Below are 25353 nucleotides of genomic sequence, written 5' to 3'. Positions count from 1 at the left end.
CTTTCCCTGCATGACAGATTTCAGTTAGCTCATGAAACCTGCACTGGGATTTTATATCGCAAAATTGCAAGGTGATCATGGACCAGAATGTGCAGTTTTGAAATTCCACCACTTACAAGGAACAGTCTTGTTATAGACAGCCTGGAAAAGAGTGTTGAATCACTCTCACTCTAGAGGTTCAGGAGCACAAATAAGATAAAGGACTTTCTCTCCCATCTCCCTTGCCAGGGTCACCAAACCCAAACCTGAATATTTTATAGCTAAATAGCTGAGTGTGTAGGGGGGGGGGGGTAAGGTATAAATTTAGAGATAGAGTAAAAAAGGACGGAACATGCTCCTATCTTCCAAGATATGATCATCTTAAGAATGCAGTAGTTCTCTTCCTGCCTCAGCTTCTTAACTCTTCTCAGCCACTGATTGCCATAGACATAAACAAACCTGTTCGTACATTCAGTGCAAGAACCACTTCTTGCATAGAAGTGTTAGCAGAGCCATGAAATTGACCTTGCTCTGAACAGTGAACAGCTCGTATGTGCAATGTCCACAAATTTATCATAGATGCTGGTACAAGGAAACGTATGCTTTTAAAACTTGGTAAATGCAAATTTCTATGTGACTGGGGACACTCGTTACAAAAAACTTAAGATGACAAAGTGTCCTGCTGGATAATTTTCTCCTACTCAAGATTCCAAAACATAAATCATGGAAAAGAAGGCAATGTCAGCAGCCACATTTCACTGAACATTTGCTTAAGGGGAGTTATTGTGCCCTTTTTAAAGTTTCTTTCTCTATTTTCTCTATGGCCTTTTTTTTTTCATCCATTCAGTTGTGTCCAATTCTCGGAGACTGCCTGGAAAAATCCCTGCAGTTTTCTTGGCAAGGTTTTTCAGAAGTAGTTTGCCATTGCCTCCTTCCTAGGACTGAGAGAAAGTGACTGGCCCAAGGTCACCCAGCTGGCTTTGTGCCTAAGGCAGGACTAGAGCTCACAGTCTCCCAGCTTTTAGCCTGATGCCTTAACCACTACACAAAACTGGCTCTCATTCTGTAGCCTTAAGTGCCACCAATAGGGTGTAAGCTTTGTCAGACAGTTTTGTAAGTGACTGAGAAAAAGGCCCTATCTTTGACCGTTTCATTTTTTAATAGCATTTTCAAAGGGAATGCTAAAAATACTGAGTTACTGAATGACATAATTTTAAGCCATTCTGCACAGTTAAATAAGACTTTACAACTCCCAAATGTCTTAACACAATGATATTAATGTCCCTATATCATTACTCCAATTAACAGATATTTCAGCAAGAGTAATTGAAGATATAGTGTCAATAACATGCTTTAGGCTACAATCCAAAGCAAACATTGGGAAATCACCTTATTTAACTCTAAGTCCCATTGAATTAGTAGTTTATAGTCATTCATTTAAAGGTCCAGCAGATCTTCATAGCAGCAATGAAGAAGAACACATCTTGCTATAGAAAGCAAAATATTATTTTACTTTTATGCCATTTACTTTTACGTTGTACTGTATGTGCGTTCTAGGATTCTTACAATATCATGCTAATTAATCTGCAATACCAGAAATACTATTTTCCATCATAATGCCAACCATTCATCCCAATTACTGTCAAATCCTCTCATTTTCAGTTGATTTCATGGTGAGTTAAGAACTTGCAGCACCTAACACATATAGAACATATCTATAGAACTTTATTTAAATCATGAGCACGGTTAGCAAAGTTCTCTACTGTCCTTTCTACATATGTTTTTAAAGATATTAATAAAAACACAGAAAATGCATCATAAATAATTTGATATTCTTCTACAAAACAAGAGGAAACATAAATAGCAGAACAAGAAGTTTTCCTGAAAAATCTTATTGAGATGGTCTTCTGAAAATGAATCTAGATTCATGTGAAGCAAAACAAGTGTTCCCACACTAAGTAGAAAGTTGCAAGAGATTTGCTTCAGAGCCTGGCTGAACAGGAACAAACTAGATACAACAATGGGGATACTTTAATAAATCTCTAACACCTTTTACACCTCTAAAACAAGTATCAGTCTTTGTTGTGACAGGGCATTTATTTACATACAGTACATTTGTACTGCTTACAAATAAACACTGTGGTATTGCAGCACCAGAACCCGTCTTTAAAAAAATAAGGATTTATGAATAGTTAAGAGAACAATAAGATTTGAATCTGAATAACTCTAGCTCTCAAATATTTTGGCCCATATTTTGTAGAACCTTGTATTTTACATTTCTACTTCAGGCCAAAGGTTTGCTCCATGGGCCAGGTCACGGCAACAGGTGATAGTGATATGATCATACATAGTACACATCTACAGCTGCTTACACTGAGAAAAAAATGGCAGCTTCTGCAGATTTCTAGACGTTTTGTTATATAGTTTTAATGACAAAAAATCTCGTGGTCTCTTGGAAATTAACAAATATATTATAGCATAAGCTTTCATGAACTGCACTCCACTTCATCAACTTTGTCTTGACAGAGGAAATTATGTAACTATTTTCACATACTGTATTTTGGGGCATGGATGAGAAAGAGAATAGTAAAAAGAATGACTAGAGCAAAATAAGGCATAGGAGGTATGTAAGAAATAGTAATCACAATATAATTGGGCATTCTCAACAAGGACATTTTGATTTGATTCATGTGATTAGTTAACACATGAAGCTAGTACAGTATAAACCAGCTCCTAGTTATTTTTAACTCAAAGCATTTTCCAATAGCTGGCAGCATTTGGATGACCTTGTATGGTCTTAGAAGTTAAGCAGGGCCAGGGCTGGTTAGTATTTGGAAGAGATAGCACAGGAATTCTAGGACTGTAAGCTACTAAAAAAAAAAACATTATGAAAAAAGGCAGAGGAGATCCAGTTTGAAGTTCATCTTTAGCTATGCACACTCACTAAATGACTGAGCTAAGCACTATCTCTCAATTCACTCTATCATACAAGGTTGTTATGGTGGTGAAAAATTGGCAGAGAGCATCCTATAAATGTCACTTTGAGCTGCTGGAGGAAAGGTGGGATAAAAATCAATCAAACAAACGAACTTGCCAAGAAAGTACTTGGACATGTCCAGGAGGTCACCAGGAGTAGAGCTTGACTTGAAGCAGACTCTCTTTTCCAGCCCACAACATTCTATTTTACTGATATGACTCTGAGTACCCAATGCTTAAGGGACGTGGTGGCGCTGCGGGTTAAACCGCTGAGCTGCTGAGCTTGCCGATCGGAAGGTCGGCGGTTCGAATCCGCGTGACGGGGTGAGCTCCCGTTGCTAGTCCCAGCTCCTGCCAACCTAGCAGTTTGAAAACATGCAAATGTGAGTAGATTAATAGGTACTGCTTTGGCGGGCAGGTAACGGCATTCCGTGTAGTCATGCTGGCCACATGACCATGGAAGTGTCTATGGACAAACGCCGGCTCTTCAGCTTTGAAACGGAGATGAGCACCGCCCCCTAGAGTCGGACACGACTAGACTTAATGTCAAGGGAAACCTTTACCTTTACCTACCCAATGCTCCCTATTAATGCATATTATCTGCATGAAACTCCTATATTCAGCCTCTCATATCTGCAACATAGGTAGCATGTGTTGAGAAAGATTTTCCACTAGTGTTTGGAAAGCAATAGAAACTATGGACTAGATAAACAGCTTGATTTCAAGGCTCAGTGATATTTCTACTTCCTTCCATATCATTTTATAACTAAAACTGCTTATTAAAAATATTAGTTTTTATCCAGAATTCACCCACAACTAATTATGACTTCAGCTTGATATAAAAGTTCATAATAGCACCAATGAGAATACTGTAGGTTTTTTTAAAAAAAACAGATCTCTGCAGAATTTCTGATGTACTTACGCTGCCTTGATCTTTTCCAACATCCAACCTCCAAACCATGAAGGGAGGTTTTCTCTGGGTAATTATCAAACTGCTCTGTTGAGCACCATCTGCCTTCCCATCATATAAATTTGTAATTATGTATCCTGCTGTCTGGTCTTGACCTTCTGCGTAACATCCTTTCAGGTGTTTTAGGAATGCTATCATATCCCTCCCCAGTCTTCTCTTCTCAAGGCTTAATATACCCAACTCCTTCAATTTCTTCTTACATTATTTCGTTTCTATCATCTTTGTTACACTCATCAGCCTTGTTACACTTCTTTAAATCTGGTTCAGTTTCTTTGAATTATTCTGAAAATGCAGTGCCCAGAACTGGACACAGCTCTCAAGGCAGGATCTGATCAAAGCAGAAGACAGTACTACAAAGACCTATTGTCTGGTGTACTTCTCAAAGGGGGAAGGGATTCTTAACAGTCCCTCCCAAGATGACCAGATCAGAATGGCAAGGCATTTCCAATATATTTGTCAAATGGTTTTCTGAAATCAAGCAATTACATCTATAGTAATATATATACAGTATGTATGTATGTATGTGTGTATGTATGTGTGTTTGTATGTATGTATGTATGTATGTGTGTGTGTATATATATATATATATATATATATGGAATTATTTGATTAAAAATGATATATAGTTAGTCTGTCAAGACCTGTTCTTTTCACATCCATGCTAACTTCTGGTAATTATCTTATTGTTTTAAAGGTGTTTACAGATCAATCTGTTTATGATCTGTTCTGGAATCTTTCCTGGTATTGATGTCAGACTGACTGATTTGTAGCTCCCTGGGTCTTTCTTTCCCCCCTTTTGAAAGGAGAATGTTTGCTCTCTTCCAATCACCTGGCATTTCACCAGTACTGCAGGGTTTCTTAATAAATGGGTTGGTATAGCAACTCTTAGTTACTCCCACCCAAAATGGACTTTGGCTGTGTGCTGGCTATGATTTCAAGGAGTTGTAGTTTGAAACTATTTGGATGGCACTCCATTGGAAAGGGTGATTTAGATCGTTTAAGTTAAATGCAGAACTTTGGTCATGTGGTTTATTTTTAGCTGCCATCCTAATTAAAGACCATCTATCTGCAGTACTCCTTATCCTACTCTACTGAGAGATAAATTGTTAAGCACTTCTAAAGAAGCATTTATTTCGTTTACTGGGTGGAGCACCAGTTCTTCTCTTACTCTGCAACCACAAACTGTTTATTCTATGCTGATTCCTATCAGAGAAATATGGTTAAAAGAAGATGGAAAGCTAGTTTGCCTTACTTTGGGGTTAAGACACTTGAAATAGTGCATTTTCAAAATAAAAGAAAGTTAAAATTACCTCACCACAATTGGAATGGCGGATGTCAGATAAAGCAAGGTTAATAGCAAATGCAATTTGTATTTGTACAATTAAACTGTGCAATTAAATTGTCAGAAAAACTAACCAGCAAGCCAATAATCTGTACTTAAAAACTGTCACCTTTTTTGATGATCCCTTCTTTTTTTCCTCCACACTGTCTTCATGTAATATTCCATATGGCCATAAACTTTTCAAATTCATAATCTTTACTATGATTGTTACTTTAAGAGGATCATGGGACTCCTCAAATGTTAAAGTAGGCCTGTTTAGAGGAGATATGTTAGTCCCTTCATTTTGGATTACCCCAATACACAAGAATCCTTATGAAAGACTTGGCTGGCTTAAGTTTATCAAACTGCAAACAAGAACATTTGACATGCTGTTGAAACTTCTGTGCTGTCCTGCCTCTCATCTGTCTCCTCAGAGCTTTCCTCAGTATTTACACTTACTCAGAACAAATACATACACTTACAACTTTCTATGACTATATACTATATACAATCTGCAAGCCTCCACTGATAGGTCTTAAGGCATTAGAAAGAGGTGGAGTAACATTGGATTATCCTTCAACAATATTGTCTTCTGTCCCTGTGCAGAACAATGTTTTCCCACATTTATCCAACAAGTTGTCTCCCTCCTCTTAAATCTTTCCTCAAAAGCTTTCCTGAGTCCACTCTGATTTATCTATTCTGGATTTACTTCTACTAGAGTAGTCCACTTACTTCACAATCAAATCCAGATCTTTCCCACTGTCATTATGCCTCTGCTTAGTTTATAAACCTATTGGGCAGACACAGAGTGTTCTGTTTCAGTTCTGCATTCTGTAGAATGTCTAACACTCACTGTTGATGAATTACTAATAATAACCTAACCTTGAACATCAAAAGCGACAGATGGTTGACTGTAAAAATAAAATATTTTTAACATGCATTTTAACATTGGACTTCTGTATTACTCATGCTGGAAAGAAAACTACTAACACAGCCAGAGTTTATAAAGTACAGAAATTTTGAAGAACTGTATTCTAAATCACAGCCACAGCCACACCCATACATCCCACAGGTGGGATTTCTTTTCAGTACTACTGCTGCAATCAATATGCCTTTCAGGTCAGTACACAGTAGATCAAACCTCACCCTAACTCCTGTTAGAAGAGTATTTCAGTGAACTTCTGAAACATGACTTACTGGAAGTAAACCTATGCATAAAATGCTAGAAGAATAGGACTCAGGAGGAACTAAATTTTGCTTAATCTAATGCCTTATTCCTGCCTAATTTACAATTAATATTCCTTTGGAATAGGATTAGGCGTGGTATTCCTTTGGAATACAAATAGGTAGATTCTTGCTTGCTTTTGGCATCTGAGCTGCAATGGAAGACACTCTTTCTTTGGCAAGCCCTCCTGAGTTGTCCTTTTTCAGAAAGAAAGTCAAGGTAATTAGTAACATAACTGGAGTGCCACCTTCTCATTAAAGAATTTTTATTTATGAGGATGAAAGCAGATAAAAGTTTTAGGACTCTGATACATCCTTACTTATCACTAAGCTCCAACTAACTCAGTAAGACCTATTTGTGAGTAGATATGTTTAGGATTTTATTACTAATGTGACAAGGGATTTGAATACATGTTTTCCCCCTTGAAGAAAACAAATGTTCCATAATCCAATGAAGGTGCTGCCAAACCTCTTCCACTATATATTTATTATAGATTTGGGGATTGAAACCTTAAGTACCTAAGGGCATCAGAAGAAAAGTTTTCATTCTCTCCCCCATCTGCAGTTTTCCGGCATCCCATTCCCACACAAAAATTCTCAAGAGCCACTGGGGATCTTCTGAAAGGGAATAATGTAGCTTCTGGAGAAATAATAGAATGGAGAAAACTCATCCCACTAACTTCAGTAAGGCTGCAAACCTCTACCATTTACCCCAAAGTAAGCCTCGCTGAACTCAGCAGTTTATTCTGAATAGATATGTATATTCCATCTTCCTACACCTCACGCCACATAATTCAAGCATGTCCTCAGCCTCCAAGAGGAGTTTCAGGGGAAACAGGTGATGCAATAAGAAGAGCAGGACTGCAAAATTTCCTTCTGTGAATCATTAAATTAACCTTTCTAGGATCTGTAACTCTCTCTGACTTTAAGTTTTATCTTAAGCGTTCACATCAGCTGAGCTGCTAAATTCAACTATGGAATCCCGCATCTGGCAGGATTCGCTTGATGCTAATTGCTCTATGCTGCTAGTAAAACTATATTGCTATGACTAACTGCAATGCAAACAAAGGAACAATAGCTATGAGGGTTATGCAGAAACAGATCCAGAAATGGGATACAGAATACTAAGTTTTTGATTGACTGCATATGTAAAGAAGGTTTGATCCATTTTATGACTTGTAATTCACATAGCTGTTTCCAAAACAAATACGAGAAATTATTTTCTCTCTTAAAAACTGTTTGCTACATGTTTAAAATGAGCTGTGTTTAAAAACATAATAATATATTTAGCCCCAGCTATAACACTGGGTTATAGAGTTCGAGGGTTGATTCCCCACAGAGATTTTCCAAACAAAATCTTCAGCTCTTACAAAATTTATTCATGTCATGCCTACTGTCAAACCCTGCCACTAGTAGGGGGAACATCCCTCTATCCTAGAGTATCCAATAAGAAAAAGATTATCCCACCTCTAATTATGAACTTTTAGCAGTTTTTACTTACAATATTTGAAAGTGTCCAGGCATGTGAAGAGTATATACATTAGCACAATAGAAAACTAGACTAAATCACTGAATAAACAGTCCAGTAACCAAACAGCTTTCCTTTCATCTCCTTTCAAAATATGCTCACTCTAACAGACTCTGCCAATGGCTCTTGAAGGTGGCTGTTTGCCTGTGCCTTCATGAGTCCAATCTTTTGTTTGCTTTCCTCTCTTTCCTCTTGTCCTGGCATCTGTCTCCTCTTGGGCTAGATTGCCGAACTGCTTTTCCACACAGGTAAACTTACTGCTCTTCACACCGCACTGATTAACTAGATTTATAAGGCTGCCCAACTCAAACAATGTGATTCTGAGAAGCATACAACAGCAACAACAAAAATAATAATACAAAATATACAATAATAATAAAATAAATATATAATATAATATATAAAAATGGGGACCAAGCACCATAACAGAACAACCAAAAGGGGACTCCGCTTACCTGGCCCCTATTGCCAGGAGAAAAAGATAGGTCTAAAGACAAGCAGAGTTGGGGCCTGTTGTATAGTGAAGGAAAGATCATTCCATAGAACAGGGGCAACCACAGAAAAGGCACGCTTCCTAGGCCCCATAAGATGTCAAGATTTAAAAGAAAGAACCTGGAGCATGCCCTCCCAGTGGGAGTGTGTGGGGTGGGAAGATGGTCTTAGGAGAAGACAGTCCCTCAAGTAACCCAATCGTATGCCATGTAGGACTTTAAAGGTGATGACCAGCACCTTGAATTACACCTGAAAGCTTATTGGCAGCCAGCACAGCTCATAGAATAGTGGTGTTACATAGGTATACCAAGATGCATCCATAACTACCCATGCAGCTGTACTGGACCAATGAAGCTTCTGGATGGTTTTCAAGGGCAGCCTCATGTAGAGTGCATTGCAGTAGTCCAACTGGGAGGTGAGTAAGGCATGAGCGACCATGAGAAGGCCTCCCAGTCCAGGAAGGGTGCAACTGGCACACAAGATGCAGTTGTGCAAAGGGTCCCCTGGCCCCTTAAGCAAGAGCTCTTTAAGCTCTTTAAGCCATAGCTGAGTCCAGAAGAACCTCCAGATTGTGCACCAAGTCTGAACATGGTACTGCCACCCCATCCAGAACCAAAGATGGAAAGCCGCCAACTCCAGGATCTGGGGGATCCAAAACCCATAACCACTCAGTTTTGGCAAGGTTAAGCTGCAACCCATTGTTCCCCATCTAGACCCTCACAGCCTCCAGACACTGGGGAACTTTGACAGCTTCACTTGGGCAGCCAGGGACTGAGATGTAAAATTGGTATCATCTGCATATTGATGATACCTCACCCTGTACTGACAGATGACCTCTCCCAATGGCTCCATTAGGAGGCAGGAAAGAATAGAACTCTGAGACACCCCACAAAGCAGGGTCCTCAGGATTGACTGCTTCCCTCCCACCAATACCAACTGGAACCAGTCTTCAGGAAGGAGAACCACCACAGAACTGTGCCCCCCACTTCCAACTCCTCCAGCCAGTCCAGAAGGATACCATGGACAATGGCATCAAAGGCCACTGAGACATCAAGGAGAACCAGGATAGATGTACCCCCTATCCCAAGGTCACCACAGGTCATTGACAGTACAACCAAAGCTGTCTGCATACTATACCATGGTCTGAATCCTGACTGGAAAGGGTCCAGATAATCTACTTCCTCCCGAGCCCTCTGAAGCTGGAGGCCAATCACCTTCTCAACAATCTTCCCTAAAAAGGGAAGGTTGGAGATTGAACAAAAATTGTCCAGATTGGCTGGATCAAAGGATGGCCTCTTTGAGGAGGGCACTCACCACCACCTTTTTCACATCTGGTGGAACCACCTCCTCTCTCTGAGAGGAATTAACCACTGCATGGATCCACCTACATGCTCCCTCCCTGGTGGTTTTGACAGAATACACAGATGGCTGCCACCTATAGCTGTCAGGACCCTGTCCACTTCCTTGAGACCATAAAGCTTGAATTCTTCCTGGATAATATCATAAGACTGTACTTCAGTCACCTCCATAGGACCTACACGGTTGGAGTGATTTTATTCACTAGGTATCAATAACATCCTAAAAACAACCCCACCGATGCATAAGGGACTGGGTTGCCCTGAATAGGGCCTCCGTTTTCTGCCACTTGGAGAATGCAGTAAGGGTGGAGCTTTTTTTGGCTGCCCTTATCACCACAAGGTAGGCTCCAACAAGGGCTCTCACCTATATCTGGGTCACTTGCTCCCAGTTTTCTGCCAGTGTTGCTCTAGGCATCTTTTCTGTCACTTTATCCCCCTAAGGCCCTCTGAAAAGCATATGACGGTCTGCACCCAGAGAGAGTGCACATAGGTGTGGTCTGATCTAAGGCTGCTGTAGCTGCCTTATTCCAGGCGGTGACCAAGATCTCAGTCAAACCATGTATCAAAACCTCAGGAAAAAACCCAAGCTCCCTCTGAAACCCAATGGGGTCCATTAGGTGCCTGGGGTGGGCTGACTGTATAGGTCCTGCATTGCTGTGGAGGGGGGCGGTGCTACGATAAACTCCAGAGCCCCAGAGAGTGATATGCCCATGAGAAGGGACAGATTGCAACATCCCCCAACACCAGATCACATAGCCACTACCATGAAACAAAAACCAGGTCCAATGCATGCCGCCACCACCACTGTGGGTCAGGCCCGCAATAAGCTGGGTCAGGCCCAAGGTTGTCATGGTGGCCATGATTAAGCTGTCAGTCATTGTTCTTGTAAGAATTGAGTCTGACTCTGAGGCTGAGGAAGGGGAAATCAAAACCTATGCTAGGTAGAACGGGGAAACCGAAAGTCTAAATGACTCAGCAGAGCAGGAAAGTCTTGAGCAGCTAATTGGGTGAAGTCAGGAGACAAATTCAAAGCTGCCAATCAGCGCAAGAGAAAGGTGGGCTGAAAAGTGTGCAGAGCAAAAAGAAGCCCAACTGGTTCTGCAGGAGAAATGGCGCGAAGGAAACAGCTTAAAAAGGAGCCAGCGCAAAGACCGAGTCACCGGAGACAAACGTTCCACTGAGCTAACAACTTCCTCAGCAGAAGAGAAGCCGGAATTGTCCTTGGAGCCTTACCCTGTAGCCATTATGGAATCAGAGCCTTTCCAGCCTTCTGAGTCTTGCCTTGTCGTTCCACCATGCAGCCCAGCCGAGTTGAGCCCTGCCGCCTCACCTCGAAGCCCAGACAAGACTTGCCTTGCCATCCTGCCACAAAGCCCAGCCAATTCGAGCCCTGCCATCTTGCCTCTCAGCGAGTCTTGCCTTGCTGCATTGCCACGAAGCCCAGCTGAGTTGAGTTCCATCATCTTGCTTAGAAACCCAGTTGAGTCTTGCCTTGACATCTTGCCACAAGCTCCGGATGAACCTAGTCTTGTCGCCTGCCACAGAATCCATTCGAGCCTAGCCTTGTGACCTCATTGCGATCCATAGCCGAGTTTTGCCTTGCAGGCTTGCCGTGTCCTCCATCCCAGACTGGTCCAGTCACCTTGCCGCCAGTTCCTGCCGGATCCTGCCCTGTTCCACGGTCTTCAGTTGAGTCCTGCCTAGCTGTCTTGTCGCGAATTCCAGTCGAGTCCAGTCCAGCTGCATCTTTGTGCTTTCTAGCTAAACTGCGTTTTGCTATCTTGCCAAGCACTCTGCCATTGCCCGGTTGGGCTTGACTTGAACTGAACTATTATTAAAGGACAATTGCTAATTGTACACAGTTGCTTGTAAATAAAGAATTCCTTTTTACTTGCCTGGTCATCTCACAGTCTAAACAGAACAGTTTTGGTATTTGTTGCATACAGTCTTATGCTTTTTCTCATTCATTTGTTCCTTGCTCATGAGTAGTCTTTCTGCCAACAATGGCAGAAGTTCCATACCCTTCTATTTTCAGAAATTCTTCCTTTCTTTCCCTCTCACTTGGCTCCAGTCTTTTTTTCCCCTCACAACTAAAGTTGGGGGCTTATATATATCTCTGAGCGAGCTCTTTGCCTTCCTTTCCTCATTTTATCCCCCTTCCCCTTGGTTGCCCTTTTGGGGCTGGTATTATTTAAATTTGGAGCCAACATGTCTAGGATTAAAAACTTCCCTGTCTGCCAAAACCTGTTTATCCTAACATCCTTCAGTCTAGCTGTTTAGTTCAACAACTTTAACCTTTCCTGCCTTGCACCTACTTCCCTGCAACCCTTTATGTGCACATAAGTCTGACCTAAGGTAGGCATTATTTAAAAATCCCTTGTTCCTCAGTTAAAATAATAGTCTCAATACTCTATTTTGAACTGAAGAGCAATGTCAAAACCTGTTTTTTGGTTAAAAAATAATATACTCTTAGATGAGTGCAATAAGAATTTTCCCAAGATAGAGCTGCAATAAATAGGTGATATTTAGCAAAATATTTTGCTTCAAAAACCTGCAGTGTAAGTACAGTTCATTACTGTTCAAAGGATTTGGCAAATGTGCCCATTTAGAGAGCTGTAGTAAAGGTAAAGGTTTCCCTTGACATTAAGTCCAGTCGTGTCCGACTCTAGGGGGCGGTGCTCATCTCCGTTTCAAAGCCGAAGAGCTGGCGTTTGTCCGTAGACACTTCTGTGGTCATGTGGCCAGCATGACTAAACGGAACGCCGTTTACCTGCCCTAAACGGTACCTATTAATCTACTCACATTTGCATGTTTTCGAACTGCTAGGTTGGCAGGAGCTGGGACTAGCAACGGGAGCTCACCCCGTCATGCGGATTCGAACCGCCGACCTTCCGGTTGGCAAGCTCAGCAGCTCAGCGGTTTAACTCGCAGCGCCACCACGTCCCTCATTAGAGAGCTGAGAACTAAGAATTTTTCTAAGAATTTCACTGATTCTAATATGATTTCTTCCCTTTTTTCATCCCTAATTGTCATTCTGATAGCTTTTGTAAAGACTAAGCAATAAATGTTTGTACCGTCTCTCAGAGTGTATATAGGGTTGTTAACAACCTAGACTTGCCTTGTATTTTCCATTATGGCCCTCTGGTGTGCTGAGTCAAGAATCCATTTTGCTCTACAAAGGACCTCCAGGCCAGAGCACAGGGGAAGGGTCTGTTAAGAACATGAATAACTTTATAGGTATGCCTAGGGCTGGATTTCAGAGGTTAAGGGCTCACAGCCTTATTGAAAGATATTTGATTTAAGGTAGTTGTAACTAGTTTGTCTCATATATTTCAGTGGGAATTGATCACAACTAAAATTTGCATGTTACTGTTTTACTTGGAGGAGGCAACCTAGCTGCAGCTATATATATATATATACACACATACACTATATATATATACACACATACACATACATACAGACACATATATACATACACACACACACACACACATACACTAGTAAATATTAACTTTTATTTTAAAAGGTGCGATGATTCATTATTATACTCAGTTACAGGAAAGGTACATACCATAATTGGTACAGTCATTTTGCACCTGGTGATATTATCTGTGTTTTGTGTAAGCAGAAATGCAGCATTCTGCTTACTGGAGGCAAACTTCCCCTTAATAAGACTTAGCAGCCAATTACTCATGACATTAGTCAATATTCTTTATGGCTGCACTGTGATTATGCCATCATTGAGCTTCCAGATATCTATTTTCTTCAGTGATTTTGGGAGCGACTGAGGTCCTGACATGCTAAATCCTGTAAACCAGACATTAAATGTACTGTTAATCCAAGCATACCAGCAGATTATTACAAGAAGAACAACAGAGTTAATGAAAGTAGAGGCAAAAGCTGCAAACCATTTGTTAATGAAGAAGTTCTGGTTCTGCGGGCCTAGTTTGCAGCAATTCATGTCGACGAGCAACTAGGCAACTGACCTGTTACTCTGATATTTCCTTCTCTATTAATAGATGATAAGTGAAGAAAACAGAAGCAAATTTGTACAATATATTCTAAATGCAGAATCTGGAAGGAATATAGTTCATAGCTGTCGTTATTTCATAACAAGGATAGAGACAGAGTGTATGTATATCTTTATTTGATTTCTAGATGCTACAATCATATGACTCAGTTATGTACAGAGCATAATTATGAACACAGCCTAACACACCAGGGTATAATTATAGCAAGTGTACAGTAATACCAAAAATAAAATCAACAGCATAATTGGGAGAACAATATAAACGTTCCTATGACAGGCTCTCAATTAATTGAAAGGGGTCTCCCAAAGAACTCCATCTTAACTTGCTTCTGGAAGGCCAGCAAGGGTCTAATCTAGTTTACTGGGGAAAGCCATTCCATGCCAACACCTCCTCCTGGCCTCAGCCCCTGCTTTCACAGTAGTAGAGAAAGCCACCCCCCCCCATTTTTTTTTTAGATGTATCTATTGATTCTAGCTAAAGGCAGTCCTGAAGGTACCTCGGCACCAAATTGTATAAGCTTTATAGGTTAAAAAGCAGCACTTTTTACATTCAGAAACCCATTTGCAGCCAATGCAAGGCCACAGGTGTAAAGTGCTTATGGCAGATAATGCCACTTAACATATAGGCTCTGCATTTGAACCAGTTGCAGACAGCCCCATGCAGAGAGCATTGCAGTAGTCTATCCAAGTGGTGAAGAGATCATGAGTTATTGTTGCAAGGGCCTTCAACTGAAGGTGGGGCTGTAATGAGTGCCCAATTGGGCAAAAGCCTGCCCAGCCACCAGCAGTAGCTTTGATTCCAGAAGGACACCAGAGTCATGGACCTGCTCCCTCAGATGCAATGCCACTTCTTGAAGCGAAGCACCAGAGCCATGTTGGATGAACAGCAATTCTGTCTTGCTTCGGTTCAGCCTGTTTCTTCCCTCAAGAGCTACCAGGCACTGGGTAGAGCTTCATCTGTATTGTCATTGCAGCCCACTGTAGCAATGTACAACTGGACAAGGTTGTTGAGGAGGTGGACTTTAATGGGCTCTGGAGGAAGCAAATTACCTGGCACTATTTCAGAAAATTGCAGGCCATTTACAATATAGTAATAAGACAGCATTGATCAGATTTGTATATTATCTCTCACAGGTAGTATATCTGTTCTGGCCTTCTTAATAACTTTCAAAACCACCAATCATTGTATCCTTTTGGGCCAGCTGAGGGTTGGGAGTGGGGGGCATGTTTCTTCCATGTTTCTCTTCCTTCCTCCAATGCCAGTTCCAGTTGTATTGGTAGGGTGGGAGAGGTCCAGTTCTAGGCCTTTGGTTTGCAGGGGACCACAGGGCTCAAATCTTTCTCTGCTTGTATTTAACATTTACATGAAACTGCTAGGTGGGATCATCCTCTGGTACAAGGTTAAGCCCCATTGGTATGCTAATGATATTTAGTTATACGTACATCTCTGTCTCTGATCATCCAAGTGCTTTCCCAGTGCCTAACAAAACAGAGTGACTGGGGGTTTTAGAGCCTTCCATATCTACAGATCTTCCATTGTTAATTCTGGATGGGATTACACTCCCCCAGAGAGTTGTTGCACAATCTGGGGGTTCTCCTGAACTCACAGCTCCTGCTTGAGGAGCAGGTGGCAACTGTGGCCAGGAGGGCCTTTGCACAAATGCATCTTGTGTGCTAGATGCACTCATTTCTAAAGCAGAAGCTGTTGCTTATCTTTACTCACATCTCAGTCACTTCCAATTTGACTACTGCAATGTGTTCCATACAGGGCTGCTCTTGGAGAGCATCTGAAAGCTTCAGCTAGTCCAGAATGCAGTGGTATGTGCATTATTGGGCACACCAAGACACACTCATGTAACACCAGTACTACATGAGCTGTCTAGTAGACTTCTGGGCTCAATTAAAAATGCTGGTTATCACCTTTAAAGTCTTACATGGCATGGGGCCAAGTTACTTACTCATCTATCCCTGTTGGTTTCTGCCTCTCCCAGCTGATCCAGCAGGGCTGGTATGCTCCAGGTCCCCTTAGTGATTCAGCATGCTTTTCTGTCATGCCACTTCCTTATAGAACAACCTTCCACTGAAATTTGGACAGCCTTGCTCCCATTGGCCTTTTAAAGGCCTCGAAGATCTGGCTTTTTCCCCATGCATTGGAGCCAGGACGTTAGTGGAACCTGACACAGGCATGTCTGTTATACAATCAGGAAGTTTCTATATGGGCCTTGATGGGGATTTTTTAAAGTTACATTGTAGGTTTACTCTGTTTTTCTTTGCTCACCACCCAGAATTCCACAGGTTAGATGGGCAGCTAGATAAATAAATAAATAAATAAATAAATAATACTATACCCTGAACTAACAGATTACAATGGCTTCATGTAGATATCAAAAGTAAATAAATAATAATGGAGAGAGAACTGAGCTCTGTGGTATTTGACATGTAAGAGGGCCCCAGGCTGATCTTTCCTCACCTACAACCATCAGCCAGAACTGTCCAGTAAGAAAGGAATGGAATTACTGGAGCACAGTGTCCCTAATTCCCAATCTCTTCAGATGGTTGAGAAGTATATCATGGTGAATGGTATCAAAGGCAACAAAGAGGTCTGATAGGATTAGAAAGGGGACATTCCCACATCTAGATCCTGACAAAGATAATCTATGAACACAACCAATGTAGTTTTCACTCCATGCCCAAGCCTGAATTCTGACTGAAAAGGGTCCAAATAATCATCTTCCTCCTCCTCTAAATTGCCTCCCACCATGATCTCAACAATCTTCCCTTCCAGTTTTCAAGTACTGTTTTCATTTACTACAGTTAGTACAAATGTGAGTACACTATTCAGACATACCATGTATAAAGTGGTGTATTTATGTACAAAAATGTTATAGCCATGAGCAAATGGTTCTTCGGTGGTATTATTCAGTTAAAAATATCTCTGATAGCAAAACAAGAAGAACTTTCTTTAAAAAGCCTTCCAACATACATACTGAGACCAGCTGGAGATAACACATCTTTCAGTGGTTTTCATACTCAGGGGAATCTTGGATGTTAACTAGCTGCTGAGGTCACACTAGTTAATGTTCAGTTCAAACAGCTGTGCTGTACATGTTATTCACTCATTAATTAAACAGGCATATACACTTTTCCTCAAAAACCAGACCTAGCTAAGGGTTTAGTACAAATAAATAATCTTTGATTATTTTAAGTGAGAATAATCCTTTACTGTTGTAACTCAAAGCAACAAAAGGTTTATTATTTCCATATCATCATATAGAGATGTTCTCTGTACCCAATGCCTAACTTAAACTTGGCAAAGCTGGGAAGCAATGAGAAGGGAATAACTAGTTCAGAAAAACTCTTAATTCCTGTTGTGCTCACTTGTATGATATTCAGGGCTTAATTAGCATTAGATTTGGTTCATTAAGGAGATTTCTGAAAGTTCAGTGTGCTATTCATTTATTTTATAAAATGCTCCCAATTCTCTTGTAAATATGGGAAATGGAAAGCTTATTTTTTCCTGTTTTCAAATCACAGTTACTCTGTTAGGCATAAAAAGGGATGTAGCTGTACCTCAGAGGGACGCGGTGGTGCTGCGGGTTAAACTGCTGAGCTGCCGATCGGGAAGTCGGCGGTTTGAAACCGCACGGCGGGGTGAGCTCCCGTTGCTAGTCCCAGCTCCTGCTCACCTAGCAGTTCGAAAACATGCAAATGTGAGTAGATCAATAGGTACCGCTTCGGCAGGAAGGTAACGGCGTTCCGTGTCGTCATGCTGGCCACATGACCCGGAAGTGTCTACGGACAACGCCGGCTCTAAGGCTTAGAAACGGAGATGAGCACCGCCCCCTAGAGTCGGACACGACTGGACTTTACATCAAGGGAAACCTTTACCTTTACCTAGCTGTACCTCAAGAAGAGGTCACCTTAAAATAGATATCTCTTGACAAGTAAATCCCTATGCCCAGTAAAACTAAATAACATCATGCCTACATACACCCCCCCACACACACCAGCTTAATTGCTTACCAGGTTTATTTGTAAGTGCATAAACAGTTCTGCAGAAAGAAATCAGATTAGTTTAGATCCTGGATGTAATGGTTTTTACAGACTGCCCTCACCAAATGGTAAAAAAAGGTAGATTGAAAATATGTCAAACCAGTTACACTGCATATGGAGAACTTCCAGCTCATTTCATTGAACAGCACCTAAACTCCTGTGCCCAGACCCTGCCATCACTGAAGCCAAGTTCCTGTGATATCAATCAAGGTTCACCAGCCTTTCAGATGGCAGGCATCAGTGTAAACAGACCACACATCAAAATTACTCCATTAAGTATTTATATTACAACTCTTCCTGCCTGCTTGCATATGTAACTTGGCCATTTTTATTCTGCAAAAAAATCAACCACAATTCCCTAATCCAGGATGGATTGCTGATTCAGAAAGGGCTTTATGCCAGTTTTTTCCCCTCTGTCATTTTGTGTACAAAAAGAACAGAAAGGAAACTTTTCAGCGGACAAACCAGTACAAGGCCCCACTTTAGACGGCCTGTCACTATCACATTCATGCTCCAAAACAAAGGATGGTTGTTCAGCTGACACCAAGATTTCCTTAACTAATAATCTTCTAAAACCAGAATTGGATCAGTTCCCTTATCAAGAAATTCTTATAAGGACAGTATGGCTGCCAGAATAATACCCGAAAAGGCTGGGATTAATGGCTGGCTTAGAAAGTGGAATAAATTTCGAAAAGGCCGAGAGTTCAGTAAATTTGAAAAACACTACTCTATGACAAGATGACCCAACATGCTCAAACAGCTACCACTGCTCACAGCCCACAAAGTTATGCTTAGGGACCCAGCTTCAACATTTTTGCAGCACATAAAGTAACCAGATAGAATATTTAGTCCAGATAGAATAAGCTTTCTATTTGGAGCCCAAAATAGGCGGGACTACCCCATTTTCAACTCAGTCCCAGGGTCAGAGGTCCACCCCTTCACTAAAACCTACCAAGTTCTACCCAAGAGCTCTCAACTTCCCAACGTACCCGCCTCCCCAGCCACTCATCCCTGGCGCTGTCCCCAGGGCTGTGGTTTGAACTTCAGCCAGCCGGCAACCCAGGGAGTCGGCGATGGGGGTTCGTTCCAACCCAGCCCAAGCAGCTCTCTTTGTAGAAGCTTCTCCCGCTGCTGGCGGCAGCAGCAGCAGCTTTAACTCCCTTACAAGTAGGGTTTCTTCGCAGCTTGTTGACGCTTGCCAGCGCCTCCGCGCCTACCGATGAGTTCGGATCTTCCTTCCCACTCAGCAACCTCCTCCCGCAACACCAACTCAACTCTTCCTTCCTTCGAACTTCAGATTTCTCTGGGAATCCCCCGCCTCAAACTCCGGCGCCCCTCCGACAAGGAGCGCGCCTTCTCGACTTCCCCTGCTCTGAGCTGGAAGCCCTCCGGAACCTCGGCGGTGCCAGCGGGGCGAACCCAGCTCCCGCTCACCCAACTGCGTCCGGCAGAACGCGTCCGTTTCCTCGCCTTGGGTTCTGGAAACCAACCTGGCTCCAGGCGGCCGGAGACCGGGCTGCTGCCTTGGCAATTGCTTGGGCGCCCGGGGGGCCGTCGGAGAAGGGTCCCATTTCGCCACTCGCGCACTTCCCGCTCCATTCTTAGAGAAGCGCCAGTCAGCGCCTACTCCGCCCGCCCGCCACTCACCTGCTCTTACCGGGCCACCGGGCGTGCAGCTTTCTGCGTTGACAGCTCCCTTTTGTTTTCTCCTCCCTCCTCAGTCTCCGCAACGATTGCCGCTGCGCCCGAGAGCCACGTGAGTCAGCCGGGCGGGCGAGCTGGGCTGCTCTGGAGAGGGGCGGTCCCGGTGCGCAGCATCAGCAGCAGGGAACGAGGCCAGTGGCCGGAACCAGCCCGGAGGCGGGATGCGTCAGGCGTCTGTGGGGCTGCCAGTGGAGGCAGAAGAGCTCTGTCACGCCTGCGATTCAGCGAGCCTGCCTGCCTCGGCGTTCTGCTTGCTCAGCCATGGCCACCGCAGCAGCAGCAGCAAGAGCGTAACGGCGCGCGGGCTCCGTTCTTTTCTGGAGCTGAGGATGAGGGCGGACTTTCATTGCTAAGCCACGGTGGCTTTGGAATTACTACTGGCCCGGTCTGGACACGCAGATGGCTTCATAGCTTGGATTTCAGCCCATTCTTTGCACCAGTAGGCCGCAATGAATTCTGGAAAGTGCTGTTTCAGCCTACTGCTTACTTTTCAGCAAAAGTGTTGAGGGCGGAAGTTAACTATTGGTACTTGTATCAAAGTCATCTTAAAGTCATCAGTCTGACCCACAACTCATAATTTGTGTGGCTAATTGTGCAGTTGTTTGTTTTTTTATTTTACAGGGTGTTTTGTTCTGTTTTTTATATAATTGAATTTTATGCTTATTTATTGTAGATTCTCTGAGAATTTTATTTAAGCGTTGGCATGGTATAGAAATGTTATAAATGGTAAAAAAATAAATTAATGCTGGTACATTGGGATAGGATAGGGTGAGCGAAAAAAGCTGCCTGAGACTTTTATCAGCTCTGCACACAGGACAACTCCCTCAGATCTTAGTTAGCTGAGAGGAGGAAGAGAAAGGAAGGATGCCATTGGCTGAACTGAGAAGTCAGCAATCTTTGGACTCTGCTTTTCTGATTGGACTTGTCTTAGTCACATTTAACCCATTACATTATTTTCGAGGCAACTGTTCTAAAGTCAGCTAAATGTGGATCCGTACCCATGTCACTGAGAACTGAAGTTAATTTCCCCCATTTCATGCAACCTTTTCCCTAGTTGTTTTGTAACCTTTATAGCTGGATGTTGTTCGTTCATTCATTCCATTCATTCAATTTATATAGCCACCCAAATGACATGTGACTCAGGACGGCATATAAAGACAAAAATAACACATAACAGTAACTTCAAAAAATTAATAACACAATAAAACATACTGCACTCAAGGCAACTTCATCCAACCCTAAACAAAATAGTCAAGATGGGCACAACACCTCCCAAGCCATTGCCTGGGGATGGGGGGGCGGTGTAAAATCAGGTCTTAAGAGCCTTCTCAAAGGTAGGTAGAGTGGAACCCATCTAGATCTTGGGAGGAACACCATTCCATAGGACATGCATGGTAACAGAGAAGGTATGTCTCCTGGGTCCTATCAGATGACCCTGTTTAAGCAACAGGACCCAGAATATGCTCTATAAGTCAAATCTTATCAAACAGGCAATCTGAGACAGAGATCCCTGTAAATAACTGGTCTTGCACTATGAAGGGCATAATAGGTCACAACCAGCACCCTGATTCGCATCTGGTAGCCAGTGGAGCATCAGTGTTACATGGGCACATTGAAGTGCACCCATAACTAGTTGCACTTCCACATTCTGGAGCAGCTGTAGCTTCACAGTGGTCTTCAAGGGCAGCTCCATATAAGGCACATTGCAGTAATCCAGATGAGATATGGACAAGGCATAAGTGACTTCTGAACTATGGCTGCCACCTGCTCTTCAAGCAGAAGTCATGAGTCCAGGAGGACCAGTTCTGTCTGGGATAATATAGCCCCATCCAGAACCAAAGGTGCAAATACCCTAAACTCAGGTGGCCCCAAAATCCAGAGCCACTCAGTTTTTCTAGGATTGAGCTTGAGCCTGTTTTCTTCCAACCAGATCCCCAGCATCCAGTCACCAAGACAGAAATTCAGAGGTATTGTTTGGACAGCCCAGCACTGAGATGTATAACTTTCTAACTCCATGCCAATGGATGATCATATGCAGCAGTCTCAAGATGTTAAACAGAACATCAATCAAATGCTGATGTAACCCATAGAGTAGAGGCTAAGGCTGGATCTCTCCCCCCCAACACTGAAGGAAGTTGGAGAACTATTACACTGTGTCCCTCCCCTTACAAATCTCCTGAGCCAATCCAGAAGGACACCTAGACAATATCAGAAGCAACCAAGAGATCAAAGAAGACCAAGATGGATGCACCATCCTCAACCCATTTCAACACTGTTTCAGTACAGTGCCTAAGCCTGAAACCTGACTGAAAAGGGTCCAGATAACCCCTCTGAAGCAGCAAGACAACCACCTTCTCAACAGGGAAAGTTGGAGATGGGACAAAAATTATCTAATACCATAGGGTCCAGTGATAGCTTCTTGAGGAAGTGGCAGGCAACTGCCTCTTTAATTCATCCTTAAGCTGAGGTGGAACTACCCTCTCCCTCAGTTCACTGCCCCTAGGTCCCACCTGTATATTATTTCCCAGGAGGCCTTGACCAATCAGGAAGGATATGGATTTAATGCACAGGTGGCTGCACTAACAGCTTCAAGGACCCTGTCCATTCCCTCAGGGCCACCAGGCTCAAACTCTTCCCAAATAACATTGTTAGACTGTACCACAGTGAACTCAATCAGACTGCACAGCTGGAATCCAAATCACAGCAAATCCAAGTGACGTTATCCAACAGATGCCATGAACAGTCCTCGCAGCAGCCTTTCAGATGGTTTTCTGACCTGTATTCCTCCCTAACAGAGATTAGACCACCTTAAGCTGTTTATAAGCTGCTTGAACATTTTTGGCTTGGTTAGATAAAATTTTTCTCATTGTTTTGTAATATTTCGATAGTCTTAATAAAGCAATTACTCTGAAATAGGGGCTGAGATACGTTTATGGAAGTTGCGTGGATTGGTATGTATGTTTATTTTTAAAAATTCATAGTAAGAATTTTTAAAAATGTAAAATGAATAGCTCATCTGCCAGTGTCTCTGATGTGAAGGCCCTCTGATAAAGAAGTTTTATTTTTTCCTCACTATGTACAAAAGAGAAAAGATTCACAAGCGAGTTTGTTTCTTCAAGCAAGAAACTGTTTTATTCTAAATGTCAAGTACCAGTTAAGCTTTCCAAAATGCCAAAAAGGGAGCACATGGCATGTGCTTGAGCAGAGATAACAGCCTTTCAGTCTCATAAGTTCTCATAATAATAAGCATGAAAATTAATATCAGCAACATCAGAACAAAATAATACTTGAAGCAAAGTTCATGCTATCCAATGTGTAATATATAATGTTGAAACTAAAAGTGCTATTTACTGAGGTTGCAACTATTTCTTCACTAAGTTGGGCAAAGCCATGATCTTGCTGACATGCTTAGTTCTTTAAAGACAGAAAGCTGTAGAGCTGAAGGGACGCACAGCAATGAATGCAAGATTTAATTGTTTCCTCTCAACTCCTTTAATAATTGCCTGGAGGAGTGTGGATTTAATGCTTGTCAGTTCAAATATACTTCTTTTTTGGATTTATGGTAACAGTTGCAATATTAGTGGTCTCTGATGCTCTTCAGTTGCAATGTCTGATCTACTTTGGAAAAGCCAACTAGTTGGCTGCTCCAAAGATGTAAAAATAGTCGTTGCATAAATTGGACCAGGGCTCAAAAGGGTGAATACTTGGTATTACTTTGTTGCATTAAATTGAGAACTACCTTTCAAATAATGGGATTGTTCACGCCAGGTTGTTCTGTCCTATTCTATAAACTGTGCTGCTTTCTTTTCACCAGAGAATATTCTAGTAATAATAAAATGAGAGTGTGAGAAATTATTCCAGGGCCAGCATAGCGAGCACTTGGAATATGCAAATACTATCTTGAAAGAGTAATAATGATGTCATCATTCTGTGTTTCTTGCACTTTCCCCTCTGGGGCTTTTCCTTTTAGGTTCTGTATTTGCAAACTCATCACCTATCATTCTTGAGATATTTTAATATCGAAAGTCCTTTAGGTGTGGGGAACAGGTCTTGTGTACTGGTTATGAGAATAAGCTGTAGAGTTTATCTCAAAAATAAACTTGTCACATGGCCTTCAGTTTTCACCTAAGCTGTAAACTAGTTAGTTGGTCTTTTTAGCATTTATGGATGTCTTTTCTTATGGTTTCTTAAGAAAATATCTCCATAAATACTATTATACAGTTGCAACAACATTTTGCTCTTTATGCCTGCAATGCTGTACCCACTTACCTGGGAGTAAGTTGCATTTAACTTGCTTCTGAATAAATAATTATAGGTACATGCTGTTAGACAGAAAAAAATTCTAAGTTGCAGAACGGTGGTTCTTTCTCTTTCCATCATTTCTCTCTTTAAATGTTCATTGCATGCCTTTTGAATAAGAAGGAAGTTCATAAACATCTAGAAGTTAGTGAAGAAATGGCCATATGATTTTAAATGAACTAACTCTGCTGTTTTTAAAACTGCCTTTCTTCTCGTAATGATAGCTTATATTAAATTGCTCTAAAATGTATCAACCTGCAGGATTTTATGGTCCGAAAGGTGGCTCAGAAACAATTTTATAAACCATTTAAAATAATGTTGGCATATAGAAAGATTAAGCCAGTTATTTTAAAAGATAATTGAAAGCTTTTGTTCAGTACCCTGTTTCAGGAGTACTTGAAACCCTAAAATTAGCCTAAGCAAACAGAAGTGTTTATAGAGTATTATTTTTAAAAAGGCATATATTTGAATTTATTTTATTCTCTTGAGACAGATGAGCAAACTTTTGTTCAAAAAATCAGGGAAATTATAATATAATCTGAGAGTATAATTTATAAAGATTAGATTCTGAGCTATTTTGCTTTTTTAAAACTTTAAATGATGAATCCTTATAAGTGGCAGAATATACAACTTTTTCAGATTGCTTGTAGGTTGTTCATTATTCATTGCAAAATGATTTTTTTAGATTATATTATAAAATTATAAAATCTGGTGTTTGCTAGTTAAAAAATGAAAAATAAAGCACCCAACTTCTTAACGCAGGGGAGAAACAAAAGGGAATGCTACAGAACTGCTTCTTCAAACAGTAATCTCTTTTGGTATCATAGATTTAAAGCCCCTGCGTTGATGCATGTACGAAGTATTTATCATTTTCTGTTTACCTCTCTTTAACATAAAGGACAAAATTCCAGAAATGGCATGGCTCATAAATATTACAAACTAAACCTTCCTTGTTTTTTTCAAGCAGTTATGTGTATAACTTGTGTTCTTCTTAGCAAGATGCCAAACTGAATATACTACACATACTGCTGCAAAGTTTTAGGTTATTAAGAGCAAATTCCTGGGTAATTTTCATATATCATTTTCAGAAACCACTTCATCTAAAATCCTCTGTACCCTTCTATAAACTTTGTTCTTTCTACCTAGATTTCTTTATATGACATAAACATCCCTTTTTCGAAAGAACTGTAGAGGGAATTTCCTAGCAGTGAAGTCCCTTGAGTATTAATTATGCTGCTTGCCAGGATATACAGGATGATTTGTTGGTCTTTGGAAGGAATCAGTACAGAATAAAGATATTCCTGCCTACATAGAAATGTAAATAGGTAATGCAAATAAAGAAAAAGCCACTGTCTATATCCTTTCTATTCTACTTTCTTCTATTGAAGAAAACTCTCCAGTCCTTATACCACACTG

General features: G+C 41.5%; 1 protein-coding gene across 2 annotated transcripts in view; it reads right to left on the bottom strand.

Annotated features, from left to right (window-relative positions):
* The window catches only part of MAPRE2 (microtubule associated protein RP/EB family member 2), an 81013-nt gene extending 61318 nt beyond the window's left edge, over nucleotides 1-19695 (bottom strand). Inside the window, exon 1 of one of the 2 annotated variants that reach the window (XM_063299244.1) lies at nucleotides 19582-19695. The gene's annotated coding sequence lies outside the window, so the exon portion shown is untranslated. The remainder of the gene's footprint in view (nucleotides 1-19581) is intronic. The other variant, XM_063299245.1, reaches the window with a different exon arrangement.
* Nucleotides 19696-25353: the final 5658 nt, after the last annotated feature.

Source organism: Candoia aspera, chromosome 3 (genome assembly GCF_035149785.1).
Source record: "Candoia aspera isolate rCanAsp1 chromosome 3, rCanAsp1.hap2, whole genome shotgun sequence".
NCBI lineage: Eukaryota > Metazoa > Chordata > Lepidosauria > Squamata > Boidae > Candoia > Candoia aspera.
Note: the sequence above shows the minus strand (reverse complement) of the source record. Positions and strands in the feature narration are given on the sequence as shown.